Source organism: Bombus affinis, chromosome 13 (genome assembly GCF_024516045.1).
Source record: "Bombus affinis isolate iyBomAffi1 chromosome 13, iyBomAffi1.2, whole genome shotgun sequence".
Taxonomy (NCBI): Eukaryota; Metazoa; Arthropoda; class Insecta; order Hymenoptera; family Apidae; genus Bombus; species Bombus affinis.
The window spans coordinates 3,959,713-3,976,355 of NC_066356.1; the positions used below are offsets into that span (position 1 = coordinate 3,959,713).

At 38.2% G+C, this 16,643-nt stretch overlaps 1 protein-coding gene and 1 long non-coding RNA gene across 2 annotated transcripts in view; one reads left to right on the plus strand and one right to left on the minus strand.

Annotated features, from left to right (window-relative positions):
- LOC126923718 (uncharacterized) overlaps positions 1–16,643 on the plus strand; it is a 231,713-nt gene that overhangs the window by 113,922 nt on the left and 101,148 nt on the right. The window lies entirely within an intron of this gene.
- The window catches only part of LOC126923697 (trichohyalin), a 163,206-nt gene that overhangs the window by 108,214 nt on the left and 38,349 nt on the right, over positions 1–16,643 (minus strand). The gene's annotated exons all lie outside the window — the stretch shown is intronic.

Below are 16,643 nucleotides of genomic sequence, written 5' to 3' on the forward strand. Positions count from 1 at the left end.
ACTTAAGAGCCATTGTCGTCAAATTTTGCACTCGATCGCATCGAATATTTGATAAGCTTCCGGCGCAACATCTTACAGCCGTCCGTGAGGGACGAGATAATCCAGATAGATCTCTGAAAGCACCGAAGAACTGGAAATCGAACGAGCCAGAGGATAAGGTAAAGTGAAATGCAAGGAGACAGCGAAAGAAGGAGGCAAGAAAACCGGTAAAGAGGCGAAGAGAGAAATGTGGGTCTCTTGGGCACGACCTCCTGACCCATGCGAGTTAAGACGCGATTGTCATGCTCATCTTCTACAAGGAATAAATCCTCCAAGGCTCTGTTGGCCAATAATTTAATAGCTTCGGGTCACAAAGGCTAGTGAACCGGCGGCGTCTTAAAATAATGCGAGCCATCATTCCCGGAAATTTATGGAGTTTCTACTTAGCAACCATGTCAAACGATGCGAGAAGTTGGATTATCAAAGCAGAGCGAAGAAAGTAACATTTCTCGTTAAATAATTCTTTCTTTCAATCTGATGAAAGATTAGTGTATTCAAAAAGCCTTCAGGCTGTATGTCCACCGAAAACATGGCAGTTTGATGGACGTATTTTAGGATGAGTTTGGCACTTGTTCCGCCAGGTGCAATTGAGAAAATCAATGCAGCTTCTTTACCTCGAGCCAGAGAGCCCGACAAATTAGTCGCAGCTTTAATGAGTTTTGTTCGTAATTAACGGGGCCATTCGCCAATGTCGATACGTAAAGTTAGACGAACAGTCCGTGTGAAAATTGAATAATAAGCGAGCAACAGCGGACGAAATAATCCTTTAACCAGGCTTTCGATCTCGAGTAATAAAGTATAATTACTATTAATTGATAGACGGGCAAGGATTACTTGATGAATGATGGCACGTTTGCAGACGGTTGAAGAAGGCGTCGTAATAAAACGGGGATTAACACTTCGTTCAAGACTGATCACCATTCGCAGAGAGAATCCGCCGCATTCTTGCATCTCCGCTTCATCTCCTATACTTTCATTTCGACCCTTCGTTTTATTTAATCTCAATAGCCGGAAGTCATCAGTCACCAGACACAACGTGAAATTGCTGAACCAAAGGATCCAGACGTAAATTGAATAATTTTTTTTTAATTAACCGGAATAAAATTAGAGGAAGGATCATTTTTCTCGGTAAAAACGTCAGAGATACTTCGTTTTCAAACCTGTTAAACGAGTTTTAAGGCAAATAAATGTATTTGTGAAGCAACGGATTTTAAGGGGGACGTCAGATTAATTTGCAAAATTAAAAGTTCTTTTTAAAAGAAATACATGTACTCGTAAGTCATAGACTGAAAAGATATTTATTCAAAACGAAGGCAAATTATTTTATTTTACAAAGTAGAAATGACGAAGCAAGGATCGAGAAACGATCATGTTACTCATTAGGGGATATCGATCGTTTTCAGTAATTATTTGGAAGAATTGATTTGGTATTCCATGGAGATACAACCATTCCTGTTACGGAAATAATTCCCCAAGGACCAACAAATTTCGGCGTTAGATTCGAGTCAATTATATGTTAACATTTAACTCGTCTCAATACCGTTCCTCGTGCTTTGGTTCCAGTAAAATGGAGTTTAACTGACAGCTCAGCCAATCGGTTTCGGTTGCTTCGTCGGTTAAACTTCGTTCAACGCCGAGGACTTCACGGCTAAAGTCTGTCTAACGCTCGAACTAAGCTGTAGGACTTAGTTCTTGGGGAAACATACACAATCATACACCCCGATCCTGTTTAGATCTTGAAACATCTGCCTGGAATCCACGCGAACTTAAATAAACTTCCCACTGCTCTTCCATAAAATTAGTTATTACATCAACTGTTTAATGCAAGCACATTCCACGATGGCCAATGCATACACTAGTACTCGATTTTGGCATTGCTTGGATATTCGTTTAAAATAACGTTCTACTACGACAACTATTCGAAACATATTGTTGCATGCTTCCTTTTCTTTCTCGACTATTATCTTTAAATTTCGTCGTGTTTTATAAATAGTACAGATACAATTTATACGAGAAAAGAAATCAAAATAGAAGGTATGTGGGAAAATATACGTGTATGTACCTACCGCAACGTGAAAGGCGAGCTTTTGTCCATATATTTTATGAGATATCGTTTCACCAGTGTCTGTACAATTTCTATGAAAAATTTAGTTTGCCAGAAATGCAATGTTGTAAATCTGCACAATTTATCAAAGAAATTCTGGCAGTTTTGGCATTAGAGTAATGAACTGTTCCGATGATTGAGGGCAGGAATTAAGCAGATATTTCCTAAGTACGTTGGCAATTATTGTTTTCAAATAAGTGTTAAAAAGAGGAACGGTGATGAAAGAAGTCGATTGCATCGAGTAGAAGGAAGTACATACATGCTACATTTTCCCGTGTACTCGGTTGGAACGATTGGTAGAGGGAAGAGGAAGAAAAAAGAAGTGATAGCAGCCGATATACCGTTAGTATGGAGGAAAGGCTGCGAGTTAAACCGGTGGAATTTTTGGGAGAACAGGCTGCAGCGATTGAACTCATCAATAAATTAGTACGTGTATAATATGTAGTAGCAACGGGACGACAGGTGTGGTTTATAATTTTTTGTCGCGTCTACATTCCTTTGAACAGCTCCATATTGATTCTGACACTTAAACGAAAAGGAAATTATAGGTTACTAATACGATCTGAGATAATAGTTAATTAAAATTATATAAACCAGAAGAAATTTCTTGTTAACGCCACAGAAAAAAAACTAACTGCTGGCTTTTCACGCATATTAATTCGTAAATGCGCTTAGCATGCATTGCTACGAAGATTTTGCCATAAATACCAACAACGTCTGCATTATACACCGTTATCTAATTAGTATTACAGGCTTCTCGAAGCAAAACTATTTTTAGCCTGTGTGGTTATTGTTCTACGATGTGGCTTACGAATAATTATACAATAGTAAATTTAGCATCGAGTAAAAGATCGTTTCATCTTTTTGAGAATTTTTAATACATTTAATCACCAAAGGCCAAAGCCAATATAAAAATTTCCTATGAATGAGATAAATTTGTAATGTATCTGATAAGATGTTGCTTTACTATGATCGATTGTTCGTAAAAAAGCTTGGTCGTCGTATTGAGAAATATTCATTAATAACTGATAAGCTACTGATATTCGTGGGAAACGGATTGAATTCGAAGAACGAGCATGAAATTTCTAGTTGAGCAACTCCAGCACCCGGCTTAATTAGATAGAGGTACTGGGCCGACAAATTTGCCCATTAATTATTGATAAAGCCATAAACGATGGATTACACCTTTAATATCCAATAATCAAACAGCGCCTATCTATTGTTCCGGCAGCTGACATTTTAATCCTTATCCCGAAGCATAATTTTTTAACGCTATAGCCTACAATACGTATTTCAATTAATCATCCTTATCAAATCCGACGAAATCACGAGCTAGAGGTATGAAAATTTATGTACATTGTAATAAATGGAAATATAACATAAAAGAGATCGCAATAGATATTAAGGGGCTGCAAAATGAACTGTTTCTACGGTTCTTCGGCTGAAAATAATTATGCAGTCGAAAAACGATTGGAAGCTTTTCCTGCAATTATTCCCCAAAAACATCCCACTCCATTTAAATCTGAACAACAAGCTGGCTACATTAAAACCTTGATGTTTTTTTTGATGTATCCACTGTTTTGTTTGTCTCGATGTGCGAACCACAAATGAGTGTTGTTGTGTTGATAAATAAAATTATCATCTTCCTAATTATTTTTCCGAATGGTGTTAAAACCATTTGTACATCTACGTTTCTTTTCCATGTTTTCCTAAAATGGTATAATACACAAACTTGTTATACACAAACAAATATAATTGCTTGACGGGAATTTCGGGCACTACAATATATCTTGAAAATTCTAAAGCAACGTAATAAATGGAAAGGCTATTGGTAATGGATGCCAAAAAGGCGGAAAACCAATTGTTTGTGGGATCTCTGAACCGAAAACTAATTATGCAATCGAGAAACGAAGGAACCCTAAGTTCAGACGGTTCGTAGCCACCCAACGATCGCTTCCCCAATTTACATGACATGAATATATACACAAGCTGCGTGGAATTATTTGTCGGACCTCACGTCTCGACGACAAGTGATTGTCCCATGTCGGTTAATGGCTAACCGCCGAACAACCGAGACATTTCTATCGGATTAGACGGCTCCACGGCGGATTCGCGAACCCAGTCCCAACTTTTAATTAGATTCAGTTAACAGGAAGAAGATGCCGCTCCATTTCTATTTCAGCCGACGTGACGAGCCGCGTCACACCGAAGATCGTTCATATTTATGAAGTTTACTTTAGACTCTGTTCGTGTGCTGCAGGTTGCGTGACTGCGATCTTAACTCCCCGCGAAACCTCTCTTGCCGCGTGCATTTGATTTAATAACGCGTGACCGATCGAAATTAGGGGAACAAAGGATGGAAAAGTTCGTTCGCGGAACGTGCGATTAATTGTTGCCTGAGAATTTTCTTGGGTGTACGCAAGTTAATGACGAATTAATGAAGAATTTCAAAGAACTTCGTAAAACGAAAGCTGCTTGATTTGAAATTATTTGAAGGGAGACGGAAGGGACGGTTTGTAAAATTAATAAAAGTAAGTTGGAATAAAGAAAAGGTTGCATCGAACTCGTGGATTAATATATTTTACTGTACTGCTAAGCAAAAGAAGTATGACTCGCGATTCCTCTATCTGATTGTACAGTAGAACTTCTTTGATGGAAGTAGCTAGGAATTCTGTGAATTTATTCGTGCAAAAAGCTTTGTGCTTCCAGCTTTATAAAATTTCTCGTTCATGTAATAGAAGATATGTCAAACAGATATCTTTCAAAATCGGAAAGCATTCAAATCTACGATTCGATGAATCTTATTAAAAAGATTAAAGAAATATCATGCAGATATTAAAGAAATATCTCGCTTTTCCGAAATAATACGTTATAAAAGGAAGAATAATACGTTGGAAAGGAAGGGCTTTGCGAGAAAGTCCCCGCTACATCTGCTTCTCTCTGGTCTTCGCCTCGAACTGTAAAACAAGCGTATTTCAAACAATCCTGCAGGTTTGCATAAAATGTGATTCGCGTGACGGGAAGACCGACAGGAAACGGAGAAAAATAGCAAAACTGTTGTTGAAAATATTTTACGTAAACGCCCGTTTTCCGGACCCAGCGTGGAAAAACGAAGAAGGACAACAAAGTAAAAGGAGAAAATACAAAATGTACAGTACGTGTGTACGTTGTACGCGGTCCTTTCCACGCGGTTTCTTCTGTTTTATCTCGTGTCTCGAACGAGGGATTGAGAGCTATTGAAAGCTACGAAAGGGGATATATGCGCTTATAGAAGAGTAGAAGGGAAATACGAAAAAACGACTCGCAAATGGAAGAAATCTCGCCGTAGTCTCACATCCTTGGAGAGAGAAGGGATTGTTATTTCTACGTGTCTATCTGTTGCATCCTTCTTCGTCCAGTCGTTCGTTTCGCCCGTACCGCTCTCTACAAAGACGCGGGAAAAAGCTCTGAAAGCACCATGTGTCCCGGCCAGCTGAACTTTTTGCGATATCCCTTTCGTTACTCTTTATTCAAAGGAAAACCGTAATGTACCATCATCCTTGCTTTCCAACATTGATGAGACCGTATGTCTCATATATCGTATAACCTTGCTCGAAGAAATCCTCTTTATTCTTCCTTTTTAAATTCGATCGATTGTTAAGGATCGCTGCAATTTTTTTCAAAGACTGTAACATGGATGTGCTGGATAAAGGAAATAATTATGATGGTTCAAAGAGAGGTTCCAAGGCTTTGATGTTCTTCTCCTCATAGGGAAACTAGAACGTTGCCTACTACTGTTGCTTGGAAAAGAATTATCTTTTTGGAAAATCAATTTCGTTTTTTAGATGTTGTACGATGGTGAATAAAGGGAATGATTACGACGTTCTAAAGAATCTTCTCTTTGTCGCAGAGAAATGTAGGACGCTATTATTTTTGCTAGGAAATATATAGGGACACGTGTAAGATCACGTGCGCTTTATCACGCATCGCACGTGAAATCTAATGTTTCAGAGTCCTGTATTTCGCTCGACCACTCAATATTAATCTGGCAAATCGCCAGAATGCCAGAGAAAGCCGTACATATGTTTTCCATGTATGCACCGTGCACAGCCATGAACATTACAATCGCGGTAACAAATTCCTGCATGCAATGGTAACGACAGACATTTGCATTAAATTTTCTGCGCGTGCAGATCAACCGCTTAAAAGTATGTCTTTAGTTTCTTTTTTTCCTTCACATTCTTCCTTTACGAAACTATAGAAATATTGTGTCGAAGCCAAGATTTCACTCGCGAAATACTAAATACTACAGTCACAAGTGTATGTAACATTAAGATATTCTTTTACAGTAACGATAGAACTAGATCTTGCCTTTTTTCTTCCTCAATTTACCATTATTAAATCTGAACTTTTAGCTGACTCATTTATTTAAATTGTTGAAATAAAAAATTGCTTTCTACGATAAACATACGAGGGGAATTGGAGGAAGGGAGCATGATTAATCGAATCAGTGCTTATTCACTTTTCTTAATTCGTTGATTCGTGTCGAAAGTACGTGGCAGGCGTTGGCTTTATGCTTTCGGAAGTTGGTGACGTTGCGAAAGTTCGTTAACAGAGTAGCAACTTGGTAATTAATATCATAAACGAATGAAGGAACGTCAGAGGGGTTGCTACACCCCTTAACATTGAGTTAGGCTGCGTTTACATGAACAGACGTTACGTGACACGAGAAAAATCTTGCGATAAACGGATAACAGCTGTTATACAAGTTTCAGAATGACTAGTGGTTGACAGTAATAGCAAAATGCAATCTAATTTGAGATCTATGGGATTAGAATATCTGAACACTCGAAATTCTATTAGAGAGATACGTCAGTAAGATTCTAGCAACAACAGGTTTTAGTTCCATTTCTTTAGTTATTATGTTTACTCGAATATGAATGTCCTTTAACAACCACGTTTTGTTCGTTACTAGAGAAAATCCCACCGGTTATTAAAAGAGAAAAGTATTAAATGAAATTGTATCTAAGTACATCCAGTGTCGAAATAATTTCAAGATATTTTCTTGAGAATGTAACGCAGGGGATAATACTGGATATAGCATGAAACAGGATATTTTTCATCTGCCAAAGGAAAAAAGATTCCAGCTTGCCCGCATTTTATGCCCTGAGGAAACCATACTTTTAAGCTCGCGAGCTTTTATTGCCAGCGAAAAATATGCTACGTTTTTCACAATTTTCCTCTGTTTAATGGCGTTCTCTGGTGAAAATTTCGAGCAAAAGGGATGGAATGGCGTTAAATAAGACGCTACTACGGGCAAAGAAGCGCTTCCAGTTGGTCAGGTGATATAAATTCTCGCTAACAGAGTGAGGGGTTATACGAAAAGGCAGATGTTTCGTTGCATGGCCTTCGAGGAATTACATTTCCACACGAAGAACAAATGCAAAATACATGACAGTTTTAAGTCGTTGAGATAAATTGCGGCGAGACCACGGTTCTTGAGAAACGTTGCTCCAAGCTTCAGCCAGTTACTTTGTTTCCGTGTAAGAACTTCCACGTAAGATCCTTGGAACATTTCATGAAGTAAAATAAGGTGTCTCCACGTACTAGAATCTCTTCTCACAAATGGAAGAGTTAATAGTCCCAAAAATGAGATTGCCATTCAAGAAATACGATTCCATTAATGGCAGAGAAGCTGGAGAGTTTATATTTCGAAAAATGAAATGGGAATCCAAGAGAAACGATTCCATTAGTACCGGAGAATAAGTGTTGCCATTCCGTAACTTACGTTTATTCCAAGAGCGTAATTTCAGCATAGTTGAATGCATTTCAACATCCATTACAAGACTCAGTGGAAGAAAAATATTACTAAAATATAAATATAAATATCACTAAAAACAGGAAAGATACGTATTCAGACATTTATTTACTTTTCTCGTAATTTTATGTATTTACGACATAAACAAAGAGAAATGAAGCTACAATGTACATGCGCGCAAAAATAGAGAAAGAAGAAAGAAACTGCGCTGTAGTAACTTATTAAGAGTTAAATGATTGTAAAGCTGATAGCCCGAGCTTGTAGAAAGAACCATTTCATTGAATTTTATGTATTCTCTATTCTAACTCTTGATTAAAGCGCAATTAAAGCTTCATTTGTATTTCCTCGAATTTTGAAACAGTCCACAAACTTTCACAGTAACCATCAGCTCCTGAAACTCGATTTCGCGCTCCCTCGTCGTATCGATGAACCCTGTCATCCAGCAGACGTTTAATATGAGGCACAACGTTGCAATAAGCAGATTAATGAATGCTCGAGTGGGAAACATCGCGAGGCCGAGCTGTACGCAGAGTTTCGCACTTGAATTCGCTCGCTGACCGCGCAAATTTCAAACTGCCCGCTAATTATCGCGGAGTTCTTTCGGGACCCGGAGCTGGTCGGTTAATTAGTGCGAGTGGGTATCAAAACGAGCACGAAATCAGGTGGTGGGATCCTTCGGCGGCCTCGTGTTCCTCCGCCCTAACTTTCACCCTCGTTCACGGTCTCTGCGGAAGGGTCGATCCGCGGAAGGAAACAAGAAGGAGGAATCGTGCTGGTGTAATTATCAGTGGCGCGTGAACAGGCGCAGGAATTGACGTGGGAACGCCGTCGAGTGAGAAATTTGGCAAGAAAATGCGCCCAGGCTCGCGTAAAGAACCTTGTGCTTACGTGACTTCTAAGATATAATTAATATCCGATAACAGGGGTAGTTAATCCCTTGCAATTTGATTATTTCTTTCGGATATTTTCTTACGTATACTTACGTATAAAAGAGTTTAAGGATTTTTAGAGTAGTTGGTAAATTTGTAAATTTGACAACACATGGGACCTTCAAGTTAATAATTCCAAGTTGATTTCCACCGCCATATCAGAAATAAATTTTAAGACGTGGTAGTATTTTAAATGTTGATCTTGCTAAACTTCTTCACCTACCGTTTTGTAATCAAATTACGTTTTAATTTGTATTCCAGCAAAAACCAGTAAGTGTTCAAATCCCAGATACGTTTTAGCGATAGTCTACGTAGGAATCTAACCGTACAAGAAAATCCCTCAGGCTTAGAGTCGACTTGATTTCACAACGTCCTATATCTTGGAGTCTCACTCCTAGGATTGTCACAATTCTAGACGCGTTCTTAGTCCCAAAATCCCCTTACGACCTGGCTTCTCTTGATTCAAGGTTTCCTTTAGCTCTAGACGTCTCTTAGTCCTCAAGTTTTGTCGGTCCCCAAATTTGGTGAGATCCAAGACTTTCCTTGGTCTCAAGTCTTCCTTGGGCCCAGTCTAGTTTTGATCTTCTAGTAATCTCAAACTTGAAATATTTCTGATGATCCTGAGAAGTTTCTCGAATTTCTTGCGATCGGGAATACGTGGAATTTTTGGAATTCTTGGCGTAATGGTTAACTATATTGTCACACATAGCGGATACGAAAAATACAATATTCGATCCAATGAAAAACACGAGAATAAAAGGTATTAAATGGTAACATGGGACTATTCAATCGGACAAGGGTTACTCTTTTTTTTTGTACAAACCTCTGTACATTGATATGGATTCCGGTTGGAAAAATAAATATCGCTTTGGATTCCCGTGTTCATTCGCATTTGGAGCGTACTACACCGTGTGTAATTCAAAAGAGAGTACCATGGTTTCTGTGCAGCTCGATTTTCAAATTTTACAGATTTTTTTTCCGTTTGAAAGAATTCACGGTTTTTTTTTAAACCCCTGTACTATGGATAAATTAATTATTTCGTTTCGCTATTTACGTTTATTGGAAACAGACCGTCGAATACATTCAGGGCCACAATGTCCACGTGTTTACCTATACACAAGTAAGAAATAAAAGTTTCGTCTTTTTATGAAGTTGCTTCAGCTAACTTGTCGAAATAGTTACATCATAAAAGTAGTTGTATAATCCTTTCCAGTAAAAATACAGCTACTCGGCTGCAGGTAATCAATTATGATAATATTACAACATAACATCAATAATCCTAAAATTTCCACGTTCTCATAAATTAATAATGTCTACCAAAATTGCTTAAATGCAGCCGAAAGAAAGTTGCACAAATATTTGCATAGCATAACGAGTAAAACTATGTGTGTGTGTGTGTAATGCAAAAGTATGCGGACATTCAGACGTGAAATATCGGACTTTAGAATTTGCTTTTAAGTAGAGGAAACAAAGATGTAACAGATGTACCCAAATTTTTTATAAGCAGAGTATTTGCAGCAGAAAAGTTGTTCACGTTCCCTATCCACTTTTATTGACTCCGGCTGAGCCAGGTACTTTAAACAGCGGAATCTTCAAAAGGCCCGGGGGACAAAGCGAATAACCGGTGTCTATCGTGTTTGCCAATCGGTCAGTCGTGATCCGGATAGTCAGACAGATTGCTAACACTGGACCAGTGGAATGCTCTGGCAGAATTACGCAACCAACTAAGTGCCCTGCAGCACTTTAGCACTAGATTTTACTATCACTCGAGAAAGGGATATACCCTTCTCTTTCGAGTCCTCTCTCTCTCTCTCTCTCTCTCTCTCTCTCTCTCTTTCTTTCTCTTCTTGTCAGTTTGTCTCCTTCTCTCGTACCGTACACAGTCACTTCTCTATCTTCCACCTCTCGCTCTCTCGACTCGATAACAGTTTGTATAACAGTCGTTGCCAGCCGGTTACAATAGTTTTGATTCATTCTAATATATCTCTGAAAATATTCCTCGACATTAATTTATGGTGACGTAACAGGCGTCGTGTAAAGTGTCGATGTCAGAAGAATCATCGTGCGATAAATCGAAGATCTTTTTATATGTAAAAGATGCTGTAGGAGTTTGATTCGCCGTGAGAGAAACATCAGCGAGGCAGGATGCATCTTGAAGAACCATCGAATGGCCTAGAATTCGCGCAGTAATCGTTGTTCTGTAAGACTCCAGTTACAAATGACGCGGCATGGAAAGCTGATCTATTAGCGTCTGCTGGCAGTTTTTGCTTAAAGAGGTCGTGTTCTATCGACGCGACACTGGCAAGTGAAAAGAGAAATTGTTCAACGACTGCTCCAATGCAGCTTTGATCGAACTTCTATTTTCTAAGCGCTCCGAATATCGTCGCATGAAGCGCAGTGGTTCGCAAGAATCTCATTTGGTGAAATTAACTTTGTATCGCTGCTAAACTAAATTCCTATGACACGTCGATTTGAATATTATTTTATTGAGAAATCATAAATAACGAGGAGCGATTATATGGAAAGTTTCGTAACAATTATACTTTTTAAAATCTCTACGATATATGTATGTCGTTTATGTAACGTACACCCGATATACGTTTACGTAAACGTAGAGGTGATCCATCTTTAATGCAAATCAGTTTTTGATAAATTAATGGGTAAGCCATGGATCGCTTTATACAACTGCTCTAACCATCGTCCCTACTCCTCTCCTCCGATTTCATTCAACCTTTACCTTTATCTCTCGATATAGTATCGCGCAGGATACAATGGTACAATGGCGTGATAATATCAGGAGTAAAAGTCCGGCATTGTTCGAACGATTACGCCCGGCCGCGTAATCCTTAATTGCATTCGCCCGCCCTCAGTGTGGGCTACAATCTATACGATCCTTTGGATTCACCGTGTTCCCTGGCCGAACTACGACATTGTCCGAGAGTCTGTCACGCCGTAGATACATTCGCGATTCTATGCAACCTCTGGTCCAACATTGTCCACGCCGTAAACGCAAATAACACCTTCTACGCTCTATTGGAATTTTATACTCGTTCACAGTGAGCTCTCTGGCAAAAGGATCCATGGTAGAAAAATTGTAAACCGAGTAAATTACATTTGAGACTCTTGCTTTCTAGTAACGTAAAGCTACGTTTAAATTTATAATTAATTTTGCTGCTACTGAGATATTTCTACCACTTCGCTACATTTTTCTGTACGGATATGGCATGTGACTGTATCTCCTTAGAATATTTTATTGAATTAATTTCCATCCGCATAAACTTGTTTATTTGTATAAATTACGAATATCTTCGTGTAAGTCTTGTTTCACGGAACGAAGTTCGCTGTTTCGTTAAATGTTCCATAGCGTAAATTCGTTGGAATTAAAACCACCGCTATATAAGTCAATGTATTGCAACACGAGCCCCGATAGTAGTCAATCTATAGATCAATTATTCATGAACCTCAATTGATAGCGTATCGAAGGAAAATTTAAAGAGAAGATTCCTGTACACATTTCGGTTAATTAAATACAATCTTGCAACCGTCTTTACCACGAAATTCCTTCATCAAAACGAGAATTATTATCGTCGTTATTTACTTGACGTGTTCATTCCGGGTTTATGAATTCAGGACGAGCTTAGAAGCTGCTATTAATACAAAGCGAAGTGACGAAACGAATGGTCGTCGATAAATAAACCTCCTAATACATATTCAGACTCGCCAGTTTCTCGTAACTTAACGTAATTGGTTAACGGAGCAAGTATCGACGCACTTAATTGGACAGTATAGCCCTTTCGCGTCTGCTTTATGTCTAGTCATTTATAAAAGAAGCTTACCGCGAGGCGATGCGATCTACGCGAACCGGTTTCCACATCGACGAGACGTCGCTTGATCTCATAAGATCGTGCCTCGTGCCGAGCGAATCGTTTTGAAATTTCTGTCGGTCGATACTCGATGTGTATCTAACTTTCAAGAAACATTGCCGTGGAAATGCGTTCGAAGTGTTGGAAAATAAGGTTCTAAGACTTTAAGAGCTTGTGGTGCTTACTGAGAAGGGTAAAGAACTCGCTTAGTTAGTTGAGAGGTCGTTCAATTTTAGAAAAACGGGCGACAAACAAAATTTAAATTATAGGAGGTTCAGCTGTATGCAACATTTTACATCCTATGCGCGCAACAATTTATTCGACGTGTCTATTTTGCATATTCTTGCTTCGTTCCATATTGTCTTGTATATTCATTGTTACAATTTATAACTACGTATATCACTGATTTATTGAGTAACATAGAGATTAAATGGTTCTTTTTCATGCTTCGTGATAAGCTTAGAAATCTTTGAGGTATTATAGATCCGTCTAACAGCCTGTGTACACCTATACACGTAAGGTGGAATTGTGCGAGACACAGGTATAGATCTTACTTCGCGCTTGGCTTCTCTCGAATACTAATACATCAATCTACTTGAATTCTAACCTATTGGATTTGATCTATTCCGATGCAGTGAATAACCAGGCAGTGGCTCTTAGCTATATCGGAACTAGCAATATCTATTATTAAAACAAAGTTTTAATATTCTACTAAGTTCACTTCTTGAATTCGTCGTTCGTATTTTTAATATTTAGAAATATGATGTTGCGTATGCGTACATTAAAATTCCCAGCGGTATTTTAATTTCGAATTGTTCGCACATTGAAAGAAGCAACTATCGTTTTGTCACGGTGAAAACGCAGTAACATTACTCTGGTGGAAATCACCGTGCTAGAAACTCGTCAGTCGACTATACAGCCTAAAGCACCTTCGACCTTTCTGCGGCAGTTTGCAATTGCACAACCTTAATCGACAACCGTGATCCGGAAAACTATCATTGTCTGTTCCACTTCTATCGGCAAAGCATACATTCACACATACACAGGCGCGCTCAGTGAAAGTGCAAAAGAACACCGTTCAACACAGGAAACTTTTTAGTGGAATACAGTGGCCGATAAAAGGAAATTAAAAATTGATGTATTATGAATTTTAGTAAGTTTCGTGATTAAAACTTTGTTACCATGTTGGTAACAATTATCTATTCTACGGTATATATTTTACTTATTTATTGCTTTTATTAAATACAAATTCCTGTCTTTATACTCCTTATTTTCTAAATATCTTTTGTCCGCCACCATATGTTTCTCTAGATTATTCTTGCATGATAAACCTCCATTTTGATATTATAAATGATGCACAGCTTAAGCAACTTTTAATCGCGTTAGTCAGAATTAGCATGTCGTAAAGGGCAGAGAAATCCCTGGACGAACGCTGATTAAAATTCATCGTAAACCTTTACAAAGGGCTACACACACGCGTTAACCACTCAAGTAAGAAACGAATGCAAATTGTATGCAAGGGCGTCTTTTTCGGAAGACATTCTTGCGTATCGTCCAATGGCAAACGGAGGACTTTCCACGTTACTTTCTGGAGATCATTGGTCACGATGGAAACCTGTTGGGCGACTAACCTACCTGAGAGCACCTACGACCTTCTAGCAACGCAGTGGTGCACCTCCGGTTGCACAACCGCATCGCCGCGACGTATGTAAAGAGTTACGATCGAACGGACCAACCCGTTCTATTTATTACGTTGTATCAGCATCACCGAACTCGAAAGTTCTAACAGCATCGAGTCGATTGTAAGGCTATCGAAATGTATGCAGGACAATTTGCAATTACAAGTAGCGGCAATTCTTTAGAACAACGATTTCCAACGAATGCGCAGCAAAAATTTTTCGAACATGCACCACCAACTGTTTGTCAACTAAGTAGTCGTTAAAATACAATACGATACGAAATAAATACAAGTGTATTTAGTATTTGTTCAGTGGCACTGACCTATGCTTCCGTTAGATTATCAAATTAAAAAATCGCTACGTGCAAAACAACACGATAGACGTGATTGTCCCGTCTTCAATCAAAAATACTACATTTTTTGTGTGAGTTATGTCAGTTTATGTGTGCCGTGAGATGGAAAAAGTTGAAAATCGCTACCTTAGAGGAAAAAAAAGATTTCTACAGTGTAGAAAGAAAAATTACGCTTGTTCATGTAGGATTTTATACTTTTAATTTTATTGGGAAATCATCCTTCGTTTTCAATTTACTTCAGATATTACTTGGCGCTCCTTATCGTCGTGGATTTATTTCAGACATCAAATTAACGTAACGGGTCGATTAATGCAGTTTGCACGATGAGAACTGCGATAGAAAACGACGAAGTCAAGCGAATAGTAAGAACCTTACTAAGTTTGTTCGCTGGAAATACATTACCGTACAAAAGTAACAGGACACTTGCTTATCTTCGATAGGATGTCATTTAACCGTTAAATGATAAATAAAATGACGAACTGAATAATTTTATTCTTTAGTATTATCGCGCTTACACGATATCGTAAAAAAATGTGATGTATTAAAGTTAAAATTGATTTTTCATATAAATAAATTAACGGAATTGGCATCCATAAACGTTCCATGTTATGAAACAGTATTGTCGTTTAAAAAATTCATCAGAATTTTCATCGGATCCAATTTTCATCGAATCCAACTTTCATTAAAAAATTCATCCGACCTATAGATCAGATAATGAAGTATCCATTCAATTTCATGCTAAGTTATAAAATTTCGCGTGTAATCTTTGTACCAATTATTGCGAAAGTATATTTTTTTTATTCATTTACTATCCTTGTCTAAAAGAAACGTAATATACGTAATGGACATGAGATTAATCGAAGCAATGACATTTAAAATCTTGATGAATTCATCGACGATTCTCGTATTCCAATGTGTTGATAAGTATTCAAGTAAATAATAGAAATTTATAATCGTACTTTATTCCATAAGGAAATGACAGGCATTGCCTTTAATCTCCCGTTAAATTCTCCATTTTCATAATGTTTATTTATCGTCGCGACAAGTCGATCGATGTTTCCAGGTACTTGTAGATGGTAGCATATACTGTACGTACGTGTTCGTCGAATGGAAAATCGCGTAGGATTGTCGTTCGCGGAGGAACTCGTGAAACGAAAGATCACGCGGTACGGCGAGAAAGTTGCTTTCGCTCGGCTCTTCGAGAGGAGATCGGCCACTTCTCGAAGGCATTAAAGGCACACACACAAATGCATACTGTCCAGGGCCGTAATCAAACCAAGATTTATTCGTATAATTTTCCATATCTTCTTTGCATCTCTACAAACTGACCTCATTCACAAAGTTTCTTCCATTCGAACAACGGTACAATTTTCTAAAATTCCGATTTCTTTCTGAAACTCCTATTCTCTCGTTCGAAAATGAATATTTCTGTTATTTAAATTTCAACTATCGTTGATTATTACTAAGTTTAAATCAATCGGATTCCTATCGCATTGCAATTTCCATGAAGTAGCTTTTATGAGGATTAGGTGGTACAAAGTGGAGTTTATTGAAAATTGAGTGCATCGAACTATAAAGTATTAGACAAACAAACATCAAAGGGAAGCGATTGGAATGTGTCAAACAATTTTACAAAGAAATTTTGAGTTCGACGACAGAGTGAATCTCTTGGTTGAAAAACTTGTAACCCTTTGACAACAGGCTTCGTATCTCGATTGGACGATGCGTTTTTCGCACGCTGATATTCGTAACAGGAGCTACGTAACAGCTATCTTACTCTATCGCGTCGTTCATGCAAATGAACGTTTTATTTCCAGTAAGCACGTTTAATAAAACGAAGAAAGCGACAGAAATGATATATGAAATTATGCAAACGAATG